We start from the raw sequence: 14864 nt of genomic DNA, 5'->3' as shown, positions 1-14864 counted from the left end.
TCGATGCTGATCTTGTAACCTGATCCTATTACTATTCTGGCCCTCTTCTGTTCCCTTTTAAATCCTCCCCATCACCGCTCCGGGCTTTGGCATACTTATCTCGTTTCTATCATGGAAGTGTCTCGGTCTGATGTTGAAGATGAAGCACGTTGTGAACAGTGACTTTGTTCTAATATAATTGTTTTATTCTTGTTACAATTCTAACAACAGCATGTCTAAATGCTCTTTATTATATGATTTTTTTCTCGATCAAGAGTTGTAATGGGCCCCTTCAGGACTTGCTTCCTTTCTGTGAATAGGCCGATGCAGTGTCTGAATGCTTAGTTACAAAAAATGGCGACTTTTCTTCCTTAACGAACAAAAGGCGTAAAATTCTTCCCTTTGTAAACAACCCATATCCCATCCTTTGGTAATTAAATTTATGACTTATACTGCGAAAACAGAGCCTAGGCATTTTCTCTATAGAAATACATTTTTAGAGACCTAGCATTAGTTTATACAACAACATTGTGCTTCGTGGACATTTCCTTTGACCAATTTTAGGCTTTATATAAGATCACATGTGGGAAAGGACAAATATGCTAACAGTTAAGAGTGACAGAAGTGTTTAAATGTTTTACTTCTATATATGCTCTATCACGATACTCGTACGTATACTCAAATATCAAAATATTTTACTCCAGGTAAACCGAACAGCAGGCCTGAGAATCCTAGCTGGTAATAAAAACTAGTGACGTCTTAAACTTTTCCTCGCCCACTCATTAGACGACATATAGTAGTACTGTAGCTCGAATCGCGCACCAGCCTCATGTGAGGCGGATGCCACAACCGCTAGGCAACCGTTGTGGTTCGGAAAACTTTTAAATGTGTTCTATTATAGATGTTGCGAGCTTATTCACTAAGCCTCTGCAATGTTTTGTCTCACAGTTTGGCAAATCCGCGGTGGTTAGCTGAAAGTAGAGTATTGCGCAGGTATCTACTACTTTTGTGAAGCATCTAATATCAATTGTAACGCCAGATCAGTGCTAAACGACTGCTGTAGAGCTGGGTGCGATGTCATCAGCATTATGCACAGGAATGTTTATTATTGAAAAAATGTTAAGCCTAAAGCATGTTGATCACCGATAATAGAACATACATCGGTAGGTTGAATAATGCACAGGGCTGAGTTTTAGTTATTTTTTTTTAACCGTCACTGAAAACATGAACTGAGAAGTTAGTGCCGTCAACCATTGCATGTGACTCAACGCTACGAAGTGTGAAGTGTGAGGGGATTTGGGACATGTTTGTTGCTAACCACCAGTATAGTGTCCGTCTTCTACCGCAAGGACATGTTTGTCTTTGGTGGCGAGCGCAGCACCTTCTACAGCCTTCTCGGGCAAACTCCTACTCTAGTTTGTTTACTGCTAAGTCCCCTACTTCATGATATTTAGTTTTTATTTACTCTAGTTGAGTTTCACCTCTTCCGTGCGAACGTCACCTTCCAGTCACGTAAAGGACAGAGGTTGGGTGCGCAATAAAGTTGCGTGAAAAGGTTGTTTACAGGTTGTCAAAAAGTGCGATGTCGAAATCAGATTGCGTAGTTTCGTTTATGGTTTTCCTAATGCAGTGTTTGCACGTCACTGGACCAGACGCCGCACTGTCAAGTCAACGTTTTTTGGATATCGCTTTGAATTATCAGGAAACTTAAATATAAGAAAAATACTGCGGTGCACGAACAGATAGTAGCCACCAATGGATGTCAAAATCTTTTTAAAAATACGTCTGTTCTTGAGAGGTTTATGGCGGTAGATCGGAAGCAGAAACTTTAAATTTGAAGGTTTGGGGGGACTACGGAACGCAGAGATGACTGTACGCGACTATTGAGAGTGATCTTGTGAAGGCGTTGTTTTCCCAATAATTAAATAGAGGGTTAAGCATTTCTGCAAAAATGCTAGCCGCTCTCAAACAATTCACACGGAAGCAGCAAGGAGACTGAGTGAGAAATGTTCCTTTCGGTGTGCGTCAAGACACATTTCGGAAATTCTTAGTGTCATCTATCTGGAGTAGTATACTCTCTCCAACCGTAAACTGCCTGAGGAGGTAATTATTTTGGGTCTGAGTCCCCGGTTGAGCAAGGTTATGCCTCAGCCTTTTTGTTGCTCACCAAGAAGATAAAAAATTATTCACAACATTCCTTAAAGTGCCGCTGCATCACTTCTCGAGAATTCTTCGATATTCAAGAATTTGAATCTCCATAAGCTGTCGATAACGCTTGCAAAGTGTTTTTGTGTTATCATTAAAACTGATGAAGTAATCAACGATTAAAATTCGAGCTTCTCCTCACAGCACTGAAGGACTGCGTAGAAGCTCGATGATGACGTGACGGACGGTAATATTTCTCCTTTTCGTTACCTTCGCCCACATCCTGCAGTGCCTTCTCTGATGCCACCAAACAATGTTTCTGGGCCTTCAATTTTGGTAGCCTTGTTTTTACTTCTTTTAATTAAGCCGTTCTATGCGGGAAACATACCGGTACCGTAAATGACGTCATCATGTGCTCCCCACGCATTGCTGTGTGGTGCGGAGAAGCCTGATAGCTGAAGCGGTTTAAATCGCCATTTCCGCCATTGTTTGCAATGCTAGCGCGAAGATATCTCGCATGCTTAACCTGGAAGCTGTAGTCATTCAATTCCTCGAAACTCATCAAAATCTATAACCGGTGCAGCTTCCCTTTAAGCACCAGTTCTGAGGAGAGTGTCTTAGTCATAACTGGCCTTCAGCCTGATTGTAGCCAAGACGCCTTTTCAAATGAAATAATTTACTTCTCTAGAGGAGCCAATATGTGGCCTTAGAAACTTTCAACGAAACAATGCAGATGTACAAAAATGAACCGCTCATGTTTTACGAAATTCCTTTTTCAATCCAGTGTTACCCCACAGAATAAAAATATTACTTGTGCTTGAGAAGCTGCTTCATACCACAATGCCCGCAAAAGAAGGATGAGGGATTTTTGAAATTGACCAGAGAGGAGGGTGAGGCAGGCTAATTGCATTGTATGTGTTCAGCGCATGTTACAGCAGCTTCCTTATTAGAGTGCTTACTACTAGTTAGCTTCTAACGTACGTCTTTTTGACGTCATCTAACATAGAGTGGTGGCCGCAATTATGTCAGCGACTTAAGTGCAGCATACTATGCGGAAGCGGAGGAAGGGCCTCAGTGCATTCCTCTCGTTTTTCTCTTAGTGTTCCGTACTGGAGTCGCTAGCGCTAGCGGCCACCATCGCATGCGAGATGACGTCAAGGAGGTGCCATTCCCTAGCATTCCAAGATAATAGAGTCGATGCGCCCATACTCATACTTGAGCAAAAGCAGAAAAAGAAATTCATTTCGGTTCCCGCATTCTTGCTGCCGCCTAGAGGGTGTGTATTTGTGTTTATAGTTGTATTGTTAGCTTTATGAGGTTAGGTTGCTGCGTGCGGCACGGCAGAAATGTCATGCACCCTTCGAATGCCGGGTTAATGCAGTCTTCTTGACACCGCAAGGTCTTCCGACTGCATTTCTCAGCACCAGAGAGCGAGTGAAAAATTGGTAGCCCGGAATTTTCGCCTTTTTTTAATTGCGTTCCAAGTGCTGATTATATAGGTGCAGCGGTGGCGTAGCGGTAGAACATACGCCTCGCATGCAAGAGGACCGGGGCTCAAATCCCGGTGCCGCGCAATTCTCCACCGGAAAAAAAAAAAAAATCCGCGTGTCGATGGAATTGCATAAACAGGTTTGGGGTGCGACCTGATGCCGGTGAACACCTCCGGCAACGCACTCCCTCAGCAGAACAGGAGTTGGCCACCCTGGTGCAGCAATTGGCCACAACCTCCTATGCTAAGCTCCAGTCACCAGCGGCTGCGGAACAACTGACCACGGCGGCGGTCAGACCTGTGACGCAGCAGGGGGTGCTAAGAAAGCCTGGCTCCGCTGGACAGGCCGCCATTGGAAACTGACCCTGGCAACGTTTAATGCTAGAACCCTAGCTAGTGAAGCTAGTTTAACAGTGCTGTTAGAGGAACTAGAGGGCATGAAATGGGATGTCATAGGGCTTAGTGAGGTTAGGAGGCCGAATGAGGCATATACTGTACTGAAGGATGGGCATGTACTGTGTTATCGAGGTTTACCAGAGAGGCGACAACTAGGAGTAGGTTTCCTTGTCAATAAGTATATAGCGGGTAATATAGATGAATTCTATAGTATTAATGAGAGGGTTGCAGGCATCGTAATTAGGCTTAATAAGCGGTAGAAACTAAAGGTTGTACAGGCCTATGCACCTACATGTAGTTATGAGGACCAGGCAGTTGAAAGCTTCTATGAAGATGTAGAATCGGCAATGCGAAAAGTAAAGACGCAGTATACTGTACTAATGGGCGACTTCAATGCCAAGGTAGGGAAAAAACAGGCAGGAGACAAGGCAGTAGGTGACTATGGCATTGGTTCTAGGAATAGCAGGGGGGAGTTACTAGTTGAGCTTGCAGAGCGCAATAACTTACGAATCATGAATACCTTCTTCAGCAAACGGAAGAACCGCAAATGGACATGGAAAAGTCTCTAACGTAGAGACTAAAAATGAAATCGACTTCATAATGTGTTCAACCCCCGCCATTGTGCATGATGTAGAGGTAATCGGGAAAGTGCGATGCAGTGACCACAGGATGGTGAGGTCCCGAATTAGCCTAAATCTGAAGAAAGAACGCAACAGATTAGTAAGAAACAAACCTATCAACGAATTAGCGGTGAAGGGGAGGGCAGAAGAGTTCAGGATCTCGCTACAGAATAGGTATTCAGCTCTAACTGAGGATGGCGACATTACCCTAGAGGCAAGAAACAATAATTTCAGAGATATCATTACTGAGTGCGCAGTAGAAGTAGGCGGTAGGATAGTTAGAGAGGATACCGGTAAGCTGTCTAAGGAGACGAAAGATTTGATTAAGAAACGCCAGAGTATGAAAGCTTCCAATCCAACAGACCAGATCGAATTGGCCGAGATATCAAAGCTAATCAATAAGCGCAAGGTGGCCGATATAAGGAAGTATAACATGGAGAAAATTGAGCATGCTGTAAAGAACGGGGAAGCCTTAAAGCGGTAAAGAAGAAATTGGGCATAGGCAAAAACCAGATGTATGCGATAAGGGACAAGGCGGGCAACGTCATCACTAATATGGACAAGATAGTCAAAGTAGCCGAGGAGTTCTATACAGATCTCTACAGTAGCCAAAGCAGTCAGGACCATAATGAGATTGGTGGTAGGGAAAAACAGTCGGACGTTCCACCAGTGACGAAGGACGAGGTCAAGAAAGCACTAGAAACTATGAAAAGGGGGAAATCAGCTGGAGAGGATCAGATAACTACAGATTTGCTGAAGGACGGGGGGGATATCGTGCTAGAAAAACTGGCCACCCTGTATACGCAGTGCCTGGTGTCATCGACGGTACCGGAAGCATGGAAGAATGCAAACATTATCCTCATTCACAAGAAAGGGGACTCTAAGGACCTTAAAAATTACAGACCAATCAGCTTACTGTCTGTTATGTATAAGGTATTTACTAAGGTAATCGCTAATAGAATCAGGACAACCTTAGACTGCAATCAAGCAAAGGATCAAGCAGGGTTTCGGAAACGGTACTCTACTATCGATCATATCCATACCATCAATCAGGTGACAGAAAAATGCTCGGAATATAACCAGCCCTTATACATAGCATTCATTGATTACGAAAAAGCATTTGACTCAGTTAAAACCTCGGCGGTGATGCAGGCATTGCGAAATCAGGGGGTAGACGAGCCGTACGTGAAAGTGCTGGAAGATATATATAGTGGCTGCACAGCAACCATAGTTCTGCATAAAGAAAGTAACAAAATTCCCATAAAGAAAGTTGGTAGGCAAGGAGACACAATCTCCCCAGTACTATTCACAGCTTGTTTAGAGGAAGTATTCAGAGACTTGGAATGGGAGCAGTTAGGGATAAGGGTAGATGGAGAATACCTCAGTAATCTGCGATTTGCTGATGACATTGCCTTGCTAAGCAACTCGGGGGATGAACTGCAAATAATGATTGATGACCTAGACAGAAAAAGTAGAAAGGTAGGCTTGAAAATCATTATGCAGAAGACTAAGGTAATGTTCAACAGCCTCGGGAAGGAACAGCAGTTTACATTAGGTAACGAAATACTGGAAGTAGTAGGCGAATATGTCTACTTAGGACAGGTAGTTACCGCAGGTCCGGACCATGAAAAGGAAATAACAAGAAGGATAAGATTGGGATGGAGCGCATTTGGCAAGCACGCGCAGATTATGACTAGCAGCTTACCGGTATCGCTCAAGAGGAAAGTATACAACCGTTGCATCTTGCCTGTACTCACCTATGGGGCTGAAACGTGGAGGCTAACCAAGAGAGTTCTACTTAAGTTGAGGACTACCCAGAGGGCTATGGAACGAAAAATGGTAGGGGTAACATTAAGAGATAGAAAGCGTGCAGAGTGGGTCAGAGAAATAAGTCAAGTTACCGACATTCTAGTGGAAATTAAGAAGAAGAGATGGACATGGGCAGGACATGTAGTGCGAAGAGAGGATAACCGATGGTCCCTGAGGGTAACAAACTGGATTTCAAGGGAAGGAAAGCGTAGCAGGGGGCGGCAGAAAGTTAGGTGGGCGGATGAGATTAAGAAGTTCGCAGGAGTCAAGTGGATGCAGCTAGCACAGAACCGGGTTAAGTGGAGAAATATGGGAGAGGCCTTCGCCCTGCAGTGGGTATAATCAGGCTGATGATGATGATGATGAAGAAGTGCTGATTGGTGTGATACATCTTATGCGTTTTCAAATGACTGAAAGATTGCTGTTCCCCCTCAGCGTTCTCGTTGGTGCCTTCCTATCCTCTTTAGCACTCAACTTTTGTTTTCCATGCGATCCTTTGATAAATCTATTTCGTTTCAGGCAGTTGATTGTTTTAGCTTTTTTCCCTTTGTTTGTTTCTAGTTCTAAGATATTTCTGGCCGCCATTTGTTCCAGCTTAGCGCTAACCAGAAAATGTATTACCGGCCATGCTTCTCAGACTAATCTGCATATAATGATGTGAAAATTTTGGTTTGGGGAATTTGTGTTATGATTAAGTCGTTGGCCAAATGATTATGCTTTCATCCCGAAATTAGTATTCATGCCAGTCCTCTCCTTATTTAGCTACTTCCCTGTTTCTTTCATTTAGCCCGCTTTTAGAAGGGCTTGAATTATGAAGGAATCAACTTGTCGTCTACATGGTTCTCTTCACCATAAGGTGAACTGATGCACTTATACACAAATGAATGCATATGCTCGTACTGTGTACTAATCAATTCGCGAATGTGTCTCGCGGTAAACTCAAGAACAGAAGAGAGGCCACTTAGGCAGAGTGGAGTCGACAACTCAAATCATCACATTTCTATAAAAGCAATACACGATTGAATTGTTTCATTTCGTCGAATATTGAAGAAATTAAGCAACTACTACTATGTGACATTCCCCCCCCCCCCCTATAAAATGTGCCCCCTGGAAACTACTGTATTTAGGACTTGATGTTCGCGAATCAAAAAGACAAGATGAGCAAGAGCCACGGTTGGCCATGCATGGCTTCTGACTCGCACAGGCGCTGTCACGGGTTTCATCTCCGCTTCATTCATCATACAAAGACCAATATTTAAATTGCTCGAGGTGACTTTAAACGTAGTATGTTTTCAGTGTAAAAAAGCACATTATGCACTCTGGTTTAAGACTAGGGTAATCAGCATAATCATCCGTTTCCTCTACAGACACGTTGTATTTGAGAAATACCGGGTCATAATTATTCGTGGTTTTGTTGTTACTGTAAATGCAATTTGAGAAGCACAGTATGGCAAAGGTAAAGTAGCGATTCTTTTTTCCCTTGTCAAACGTTCACCTCACATTTTTTAAACTACCTAGATGAAAACAGTAGATTAAGAAATACGCGTTACCTCTCTTAAGCCGCAGAGAAACCATTGACGAGCTGGAGCGCCCTCTGGACATTTAACACGACGAAAGCGAAACGAGAGCATCAAGTGCGCAGCAGTTGGTCTGCGGTACATCTGTTTTAGATTATTTTCTCGAAATAACGCTATATTTGTCCCGTTATTCTAATTCAGCCCATAATAAATTATCTTATTTCCGCCACACGATTTCTCATTTTTGAACAATAGCGACTCATCAGAATACTTTACCATGTTCATAATCGTTCGCGCCAGTGAAGTAAGGATCTTTTTTTTTTTCTCAAGTGGTGCAGCGTAATGGCACGAAGCCTAGACGAGAGAATTGGACAGACACAGCGCGGATCTCTTGTAATCTTCTCTCTTAGCGTCCAGAACTTCTCGGCCAAGGGCCACGCTGCTTTCAAGTAATGAGAATGGTGCGTGCGCGCAACAAAGCTCCTAGGGCTGACTTGCGAGTTTCATATAAAGCCATCATTGGCTGCTTTAAAATATTGTACAGTAAAGATGCGATGATGTTGATGGAAATCATACAATATTTTAACGCTCCAGCAAAAATTTTGCTTTTAAATTTACCCTCTGCTGTTATTATGTAGTTAAGAGTGCCAAAAAAATCCGTGGAGTGGGTTTAGTATGTAGTAGGAACCGCAATAATTATTTGCGAACGTATTGAGTATTATCGCGTAACAATACTACGCCAGGTTTCAGCCCGTCGCGTAAACCCGGTCGGTAGCCACGCCGCACCGCAGATGGCGCGTCGTTGTCATAGCAACAAGAGCGACAGCAGATGAGGCCCCTGTTCAAGCCGTCGGGAAAAATCGGTCGGTAGCCACGCCGCACCGGAGGTACAGCTGCGACGCAGCCGAGGGGAGGCGCTGACGTCACTGAGGGGGAGGCGCTGTGCTCTCGCCAGATGTTTTGGAATGTTGAGAGGAGGTGGAAACTGTATAAGAAATGCGTGTTCGCTCGCTTTGCCCGACTATTAGATATGTTGTCTGACAAACAGAAAGAGAAGCTATGTCGGCTGGCTGCAGCCAGGAAGCAACAACGGGCTCATTAGACGGATGAAGAACGCCAATGGATTAATGGATTTATTGCAGTATTGCTTACGCAACCTACCGCGTTTAAGTAAAGCTAAGCCCTAGCTAATTTTTATGATGCAGCTTTGCTATATGCATAACCTTATGGTCACAAACACATTCTTGTTGGTCGCTTTTGGATAGCCCACAAACCAAAAAAATATTCTTGTTGAAAGCTGAGACCACACCTGAATATTGGGGAGCTTAAACAAGTTCAGATTTAAACAGGATCCGTAAAGAACACACTCGTAGCATATAACGGACAAAGATCTTTGATTCCACCATATCTTCTAAGGAAGCTTTGTCTCAAAGTGCTTGGAAAGATCGGAAATTTTAGGCCTCAGAATATCTACTTTCGGGGATATTCCACCCTTCGTTTAGTGCTAACTATGAGGCATGGGTTTTGCGCTCAAGCAGAGGAGGGGATAAAGGGCAAATAATTTAAAAATATTCGATGTCTCAGGAAGCCGAAAATGCATTGAGTTCTTTCTCATCGCTTTCTCTTAAAATTTTATATTTGAGCCGTGCTTGGGCTATTTCCTCTTGTTCCATGAAGCCTTGATGGAATAGAGTCCTAAGTAGAGGAGCTCAGAAGAAGAAAAGAACACAGGAGAGAATTGGAATGCAGTACTCTACAGCTGCAATAGAACTCAATGTCTTCAAAAGAAGTTTCACCTAAAGCTGTTTGCATGTTTGCAGGTATTCTTAGAATGCCTCCCATTCGCACGCTAATCCCACGGCACGGTTGTATAGAGATTTCGAAGTTTCTATGCATGCAAGACGTACGGAAGTATTCAAGACCATCAGAAAGAGTGAGGGAAACGTTCCGAGAAAGTGTACCAATGACATAATAACAGCTCATTTCTTCCTGATCTGGATTTCTGCCTAACAAGAGTACTGCGTGCTGTATATATGCGCAGCCACTTGATTCCGAAACACAGAGTGCACAATAGCTGATTTACACCGACAAAAAGATGATAAAACCCAAAATTCGCCAGTGCAAATTTAGTTTAAGCTGTTTCCTTTCTTTAAGAGGCTTGCTTACAGCCAATAGTTAACACATTTTATAAAGGTGGTTTCAGTAGTTCTACTGAACGTCCTGCGTGAATCAGCATGAGTCTAAGATATATAAAAGGCTTTCGCAGTACTATTTATTAAGGACTTGGCACCGAAACGAAGTCTTTATTTTGAAAGGCGAGAATGATAGTTTGGACAATCACTCATGTGCTGCATTTTTTCCGAGGAGTACTCGTTTTAGGTTACAGATACTCTGCTTGCCAATATTTTAATACTGCTTCCAAGTAATTGAGACTTGAACAAGATTAGAATAATGTCATTCAAAAAAAGGCTTGAAAAAATTTTTGCCGCAAAGAACGTCCCCGCAGCTCATCATAAAAACGTCTAAAACCCTCATTTTTACTATCACGTCCTGTTTTTCATGATTCTTCGCAAAATGACTGCAGCTCCAAGCAAGTGCACGTAACTCACACTCCTGTCTCCCACAAATTGAGGAAGGAGCGTGTTCACGTTTTAGACTCATTCCACTGGTAGAAATATTAGCATGAGGTTTTTACAGTGCATGGGCAAAGCACACCTGTAAAAGTGCTCAAGCTCTTGTTGATGAGAAGGGCACACTACGTCGAAATATCTAGTTAACATGTTCGCCATGTAAAAAATGATGGTTGAGTCTCGGAGGCTGTCCTGTATAAACATGTGGAACAAAAAGGACACCTGCACAGCAAGTATAAATTCATGAAGACAAGGTTGTCGCCACATCCCAGTTCTGAGTATTTGATCTTTTGAACAACTGAGAAACCACTTGCTACCATGGAAAAAATGTTTTGCCGACTTTCGCGTCCCGCACAGGTATGAGGGACAGTTGATGTACCGTCACTTTGACGATCGGTTTTGTTGCATGACGCGCTCCTTGCTGTTTTTTAGAACTGCATAGGTTATTACTTCCGCAAAGTGACACCGACGCAAGAAAAATTGTAGGTGAAAGTGAAAAAAAATGTAAACTTCGCTCAAGTTCCCTTCCTTCTTTGTAAATAGCCATTTTAAACTCTTCTGATAGGTTGATAATTATTTGTGCAATCTACTATGAAGACATTAAGTCATACAGTCATCGCTTTGTGGCCGAAAGTAAAACGCGGACTATATTGCGCCACGTCTGCCCATTGGACCAGCTTCATATTCGAAAGAGGGCTGAGCATGAGAGCCTGCGTGGAAGAGAGGGTGCCGGCGGAAAATTGAAGAGTGGCATTACCTTCGTGCATGTAAAGCCATGGCCACGTAGTTTGCAAAGACAATTCATTTTATGGCAACAGCCCTCAGTATATATGCAAGTCGCTCTTAAACTCATTACTTAAATGACATGTTCAGGATACCTTTATACTAATAAAGGGGATGCATTGCAGAAAACTCAGTCGTTTCCCTTGACAACTGTATTTCTGCTAAAGTTTGGTGATTAACTATACTCTGTCTCATACATTTTCTGACATCTTCAGCGCAAATAATTTGATTTATCCGCTGAAAACCCTCGAACTGCGGTGCAAAAATAATTTTTCTTATCTGGACGCTCTTTACATCGAACTGGCATATTGAGTCCTTTAACGGCACGAAGAGAATTTCGTTTCGTAAGGGAGGTCTGGGCGTCACCTTGTTCAGATTTCTTTGCATGTTACCTTTCAAAAAATACTAAATTTCTACACAACGCCATTTTTTATAGATTTAAACTAATTCAAAAATAATGAATACAGCAGTAGCACAAGGCGTTGTCTGTGTTTGAGGTCTTTATAGCGAAAGAAAACTTTGCGACTTCAATTTTAACATTTTAGTCGTTTATATAAGGCTTCTAAATTATTTGCCAAATTTGCTTCTTCCACACATATTAGCAGTGACATTAAGCTTCACTCGCGTTATGTTATCTACTGAATATGTTTGTTTTATCACCACACAGATTCACGCTCCTCTCTATCGTTAGCTTCCCACTCCAATACTACGCCATGTAATAATAAAGAATGAAGTCAGCCTTAATGCATTTCTTCCCTTTGCGGGGTTATGCATGCGAAAATTATTTTTTCGTGCCTTCGCCTTCTTTTTAGATCGATATTCACCTGCTTATACCTGTGCCAATCAGAAACTGCTCGCGTAAGACCAGAAATTTGTCAGCAGAATCATATTCTTCATGTCACGTGCCCTCAGGTGCCAACAAGTTTTTCCTCACGTTTTCATTTCCTGCTTTGGCGGCAGAAGTGCAACATAAACGTGTCCGTTAGGAAACTGTGCGAAATTAGTAGATTATGTTAATGTTCCCACATCAGCTTAAGCACACGCTCTGAATACCAAAGCTAAAAAAGAACACCAAAAAACTTTGATTAGTAATGAGCCCTTAACGAGACGCTGCAGCACGAAGAGAGAGAACGTACCTCAGTAAATTCACTTGGAAGTATATTTACTGAGGTCGAATGCTTGCTGGTGCGAGCGAGAAAAGAACTTTGTTCTACGCGTGGTCATTTTTTGTTGAGTAATAGAGATTTTCATTGGGCACCAAGTAATGTCTGCAGAACATATATTTCCTCCTCTAGTTCTGGGCGCCCCTCATGGCGTGTGAGTTTATGAATGTCTAGTTAATTGCAGCGCAATTGCCCTCGCCGCTGACCCCCAAGGTGGTTCCTCTTTAAGGCTAACAAAGTAACTATTATGTTGATGATATTTTTAGCGCCTAATAATTTTGAAGATAAACTTTATAGTTACTCGTCTCATTTAGATGACAGCTATTGTTAAAAAATATGGAACATGAATAAGGATTAGAGAAGTACGTAAATATTTTGATCTTAGTTGCAGAATTAATTGCCTCAGCATTCATTTGTTGCAAACAGTTTCATTGTACTACCATTGGTTCTGGAATCCATTATGAATGAAAAACTGCAAAGAACGAAATGCTAAAGTTGAGAAAGCCACCTGAAATAATTTCCGAGTTTGAGGGGTTTATCCTTCCGTATCTTCTTTCATTTGTTCAGAAGAATGCTGTATCCAACCAACAGAGGTTTTAATATTCTGATTTCTTTCATTCGGAGTGATGCTAACAATAATAATCTTCTGGCATTCATATTTCGCATATCTATATTGCTGCATATATAAAGCATGACATTTTCGTAATTTACTGCATATATCTCTAATCCTTTTTTATGTTACCGAATTATACCTGCTGATTGCTCTAAACATAAAAAGAGGAATCGGAAGTTCTCACCTTGCCAATAACGGCACTATAAGAAAAGGCAGAAATTGGAGAGGGCAAGGCAGAATATCATTTAGTTATGCAAAAAAGTTCACAGACCACTTGAAAGCAAATGCATTACATCAGGACGTTAAGTTATAAGGAAACAAGTGTTACTGATTCCAATCTTTTTTACTGCAGTTCGTAAGAGAGAGAGAGAGAGCGCTTTAATGAAATACATGATTTTAGCCGGTGTGAATATTAGTTGACTAGCTACTTTGCGTGGAATGAGGATGGGGAATAAAGACGGAAGAAGGGCTGTAAAGAGTGATGACATTGTTCTGTTTTTTTTCTTCTTTACGCACACTCACCATCATCCTTCCTGGACACAACTCTTCCATTCTCTATGCACGATGACCCATCCGTATCGCGACATCTCTGTCTTGCTGAAGAAGCGCGTCGTCTTGCTCTTTTGTGAACAATCGCCTCCTAAGATATTGAGAAAGATGGATTCTAAAGACAACTCCTCCCGCAGCACCTATATATCGCAGTGCAAAGCTCCGATACGATGTAGGTCATGCTGCAGTCACTTACAATGCCGGATAATTGGTTTGGCTTTGAACGCCATTGCGCCGCCACGGACTGTATCAAAAGTTCTTGTGGCAATACGCCCGACCCTTTATTGTTTTATGCAGGTTGAGCGAAGTAACCTACGTTATAGCTAAAGTTACATAGACGAATCGCTGCCTGTGGAAGACGCAGCTGGCCCACGTGGCACGATTGAAACGCTGCAATCATAGATCTCCTTTAGTCGCTCCAGGACGAGCTTCGTCTACCCCGGGGACAACTGTTACGTCAATTACAATGCGCCGTGCGGTACTGCGCATGAACAGGAGGACGAGGTTGAATCGCGTGGTCTGCGACGAGGACAGTTCTTACTCGGTGCCCTGCATTCATGTGTCCCCTGCTTACGTTGTAAATAAAACAACCACCCCCATAGCATTATCATGAAGACGGTGTTAACACAATAGTCCATTGCATGACGGCTTGATGGATGAGATCGATGTTCAATATAGGGCATGTGCAGCGAATGACGCCTAAATAGGCAAATAAGAATGTCATTGCACGTCACTGCTGTCTATTGCTCTCCGTATTATTACAGCTGCTGCGTGTGAATAAAAAGACATTTCACTTGCTGACCCTAAAAATTATTTTGCAAGTCCAAAATACTCTAGCAGCATTTGAAGAGCGTCTTAAAGTTTAATTAACTGTAACGGGCCGAAGGAAGAAAAAAAATAGCTGAGCTTTATCGCTGTTAAACCTAGTTATCAGAGCATAGCTTCTATTTAGCAGGGTTACATATCAGCCTGAGGTCTGCACTTAACAGTTCATGCACTCAGACCAGCAAGCACCTCCATCATGGCGAGACTGAGCAACCAAGCGCCAGCGAAGCAGTTGTTAAACCTCGCTGCTTGTTAAACATTGAAAGCGCGCGCTATTAACCACAGGTGGTCAAAATTTTTTGAGCCCACCACTACAGCGTCTATCGGCTCAAGATCAAATGTGCAA

The sequence above is a fragment of the Amblyomma maculatum genome, chromosome 9 (assembly GCF_055883805.1).
Source record: "Amblyomma maculatum isolate TAMU_Amacu chromosome 9, ASM5588380v1, whole genome shotgun sequence".
In the NCBI taxonomy this organism is placed as follows: Eukaryota; Metazoa; Arthropoda; class Arachnida; order Ixodida; family Ixodidae; genus Amblyomma; species Amblyomma maculatum.
This window is presented reverse-complemented; position numbering follows the sequence as displayed.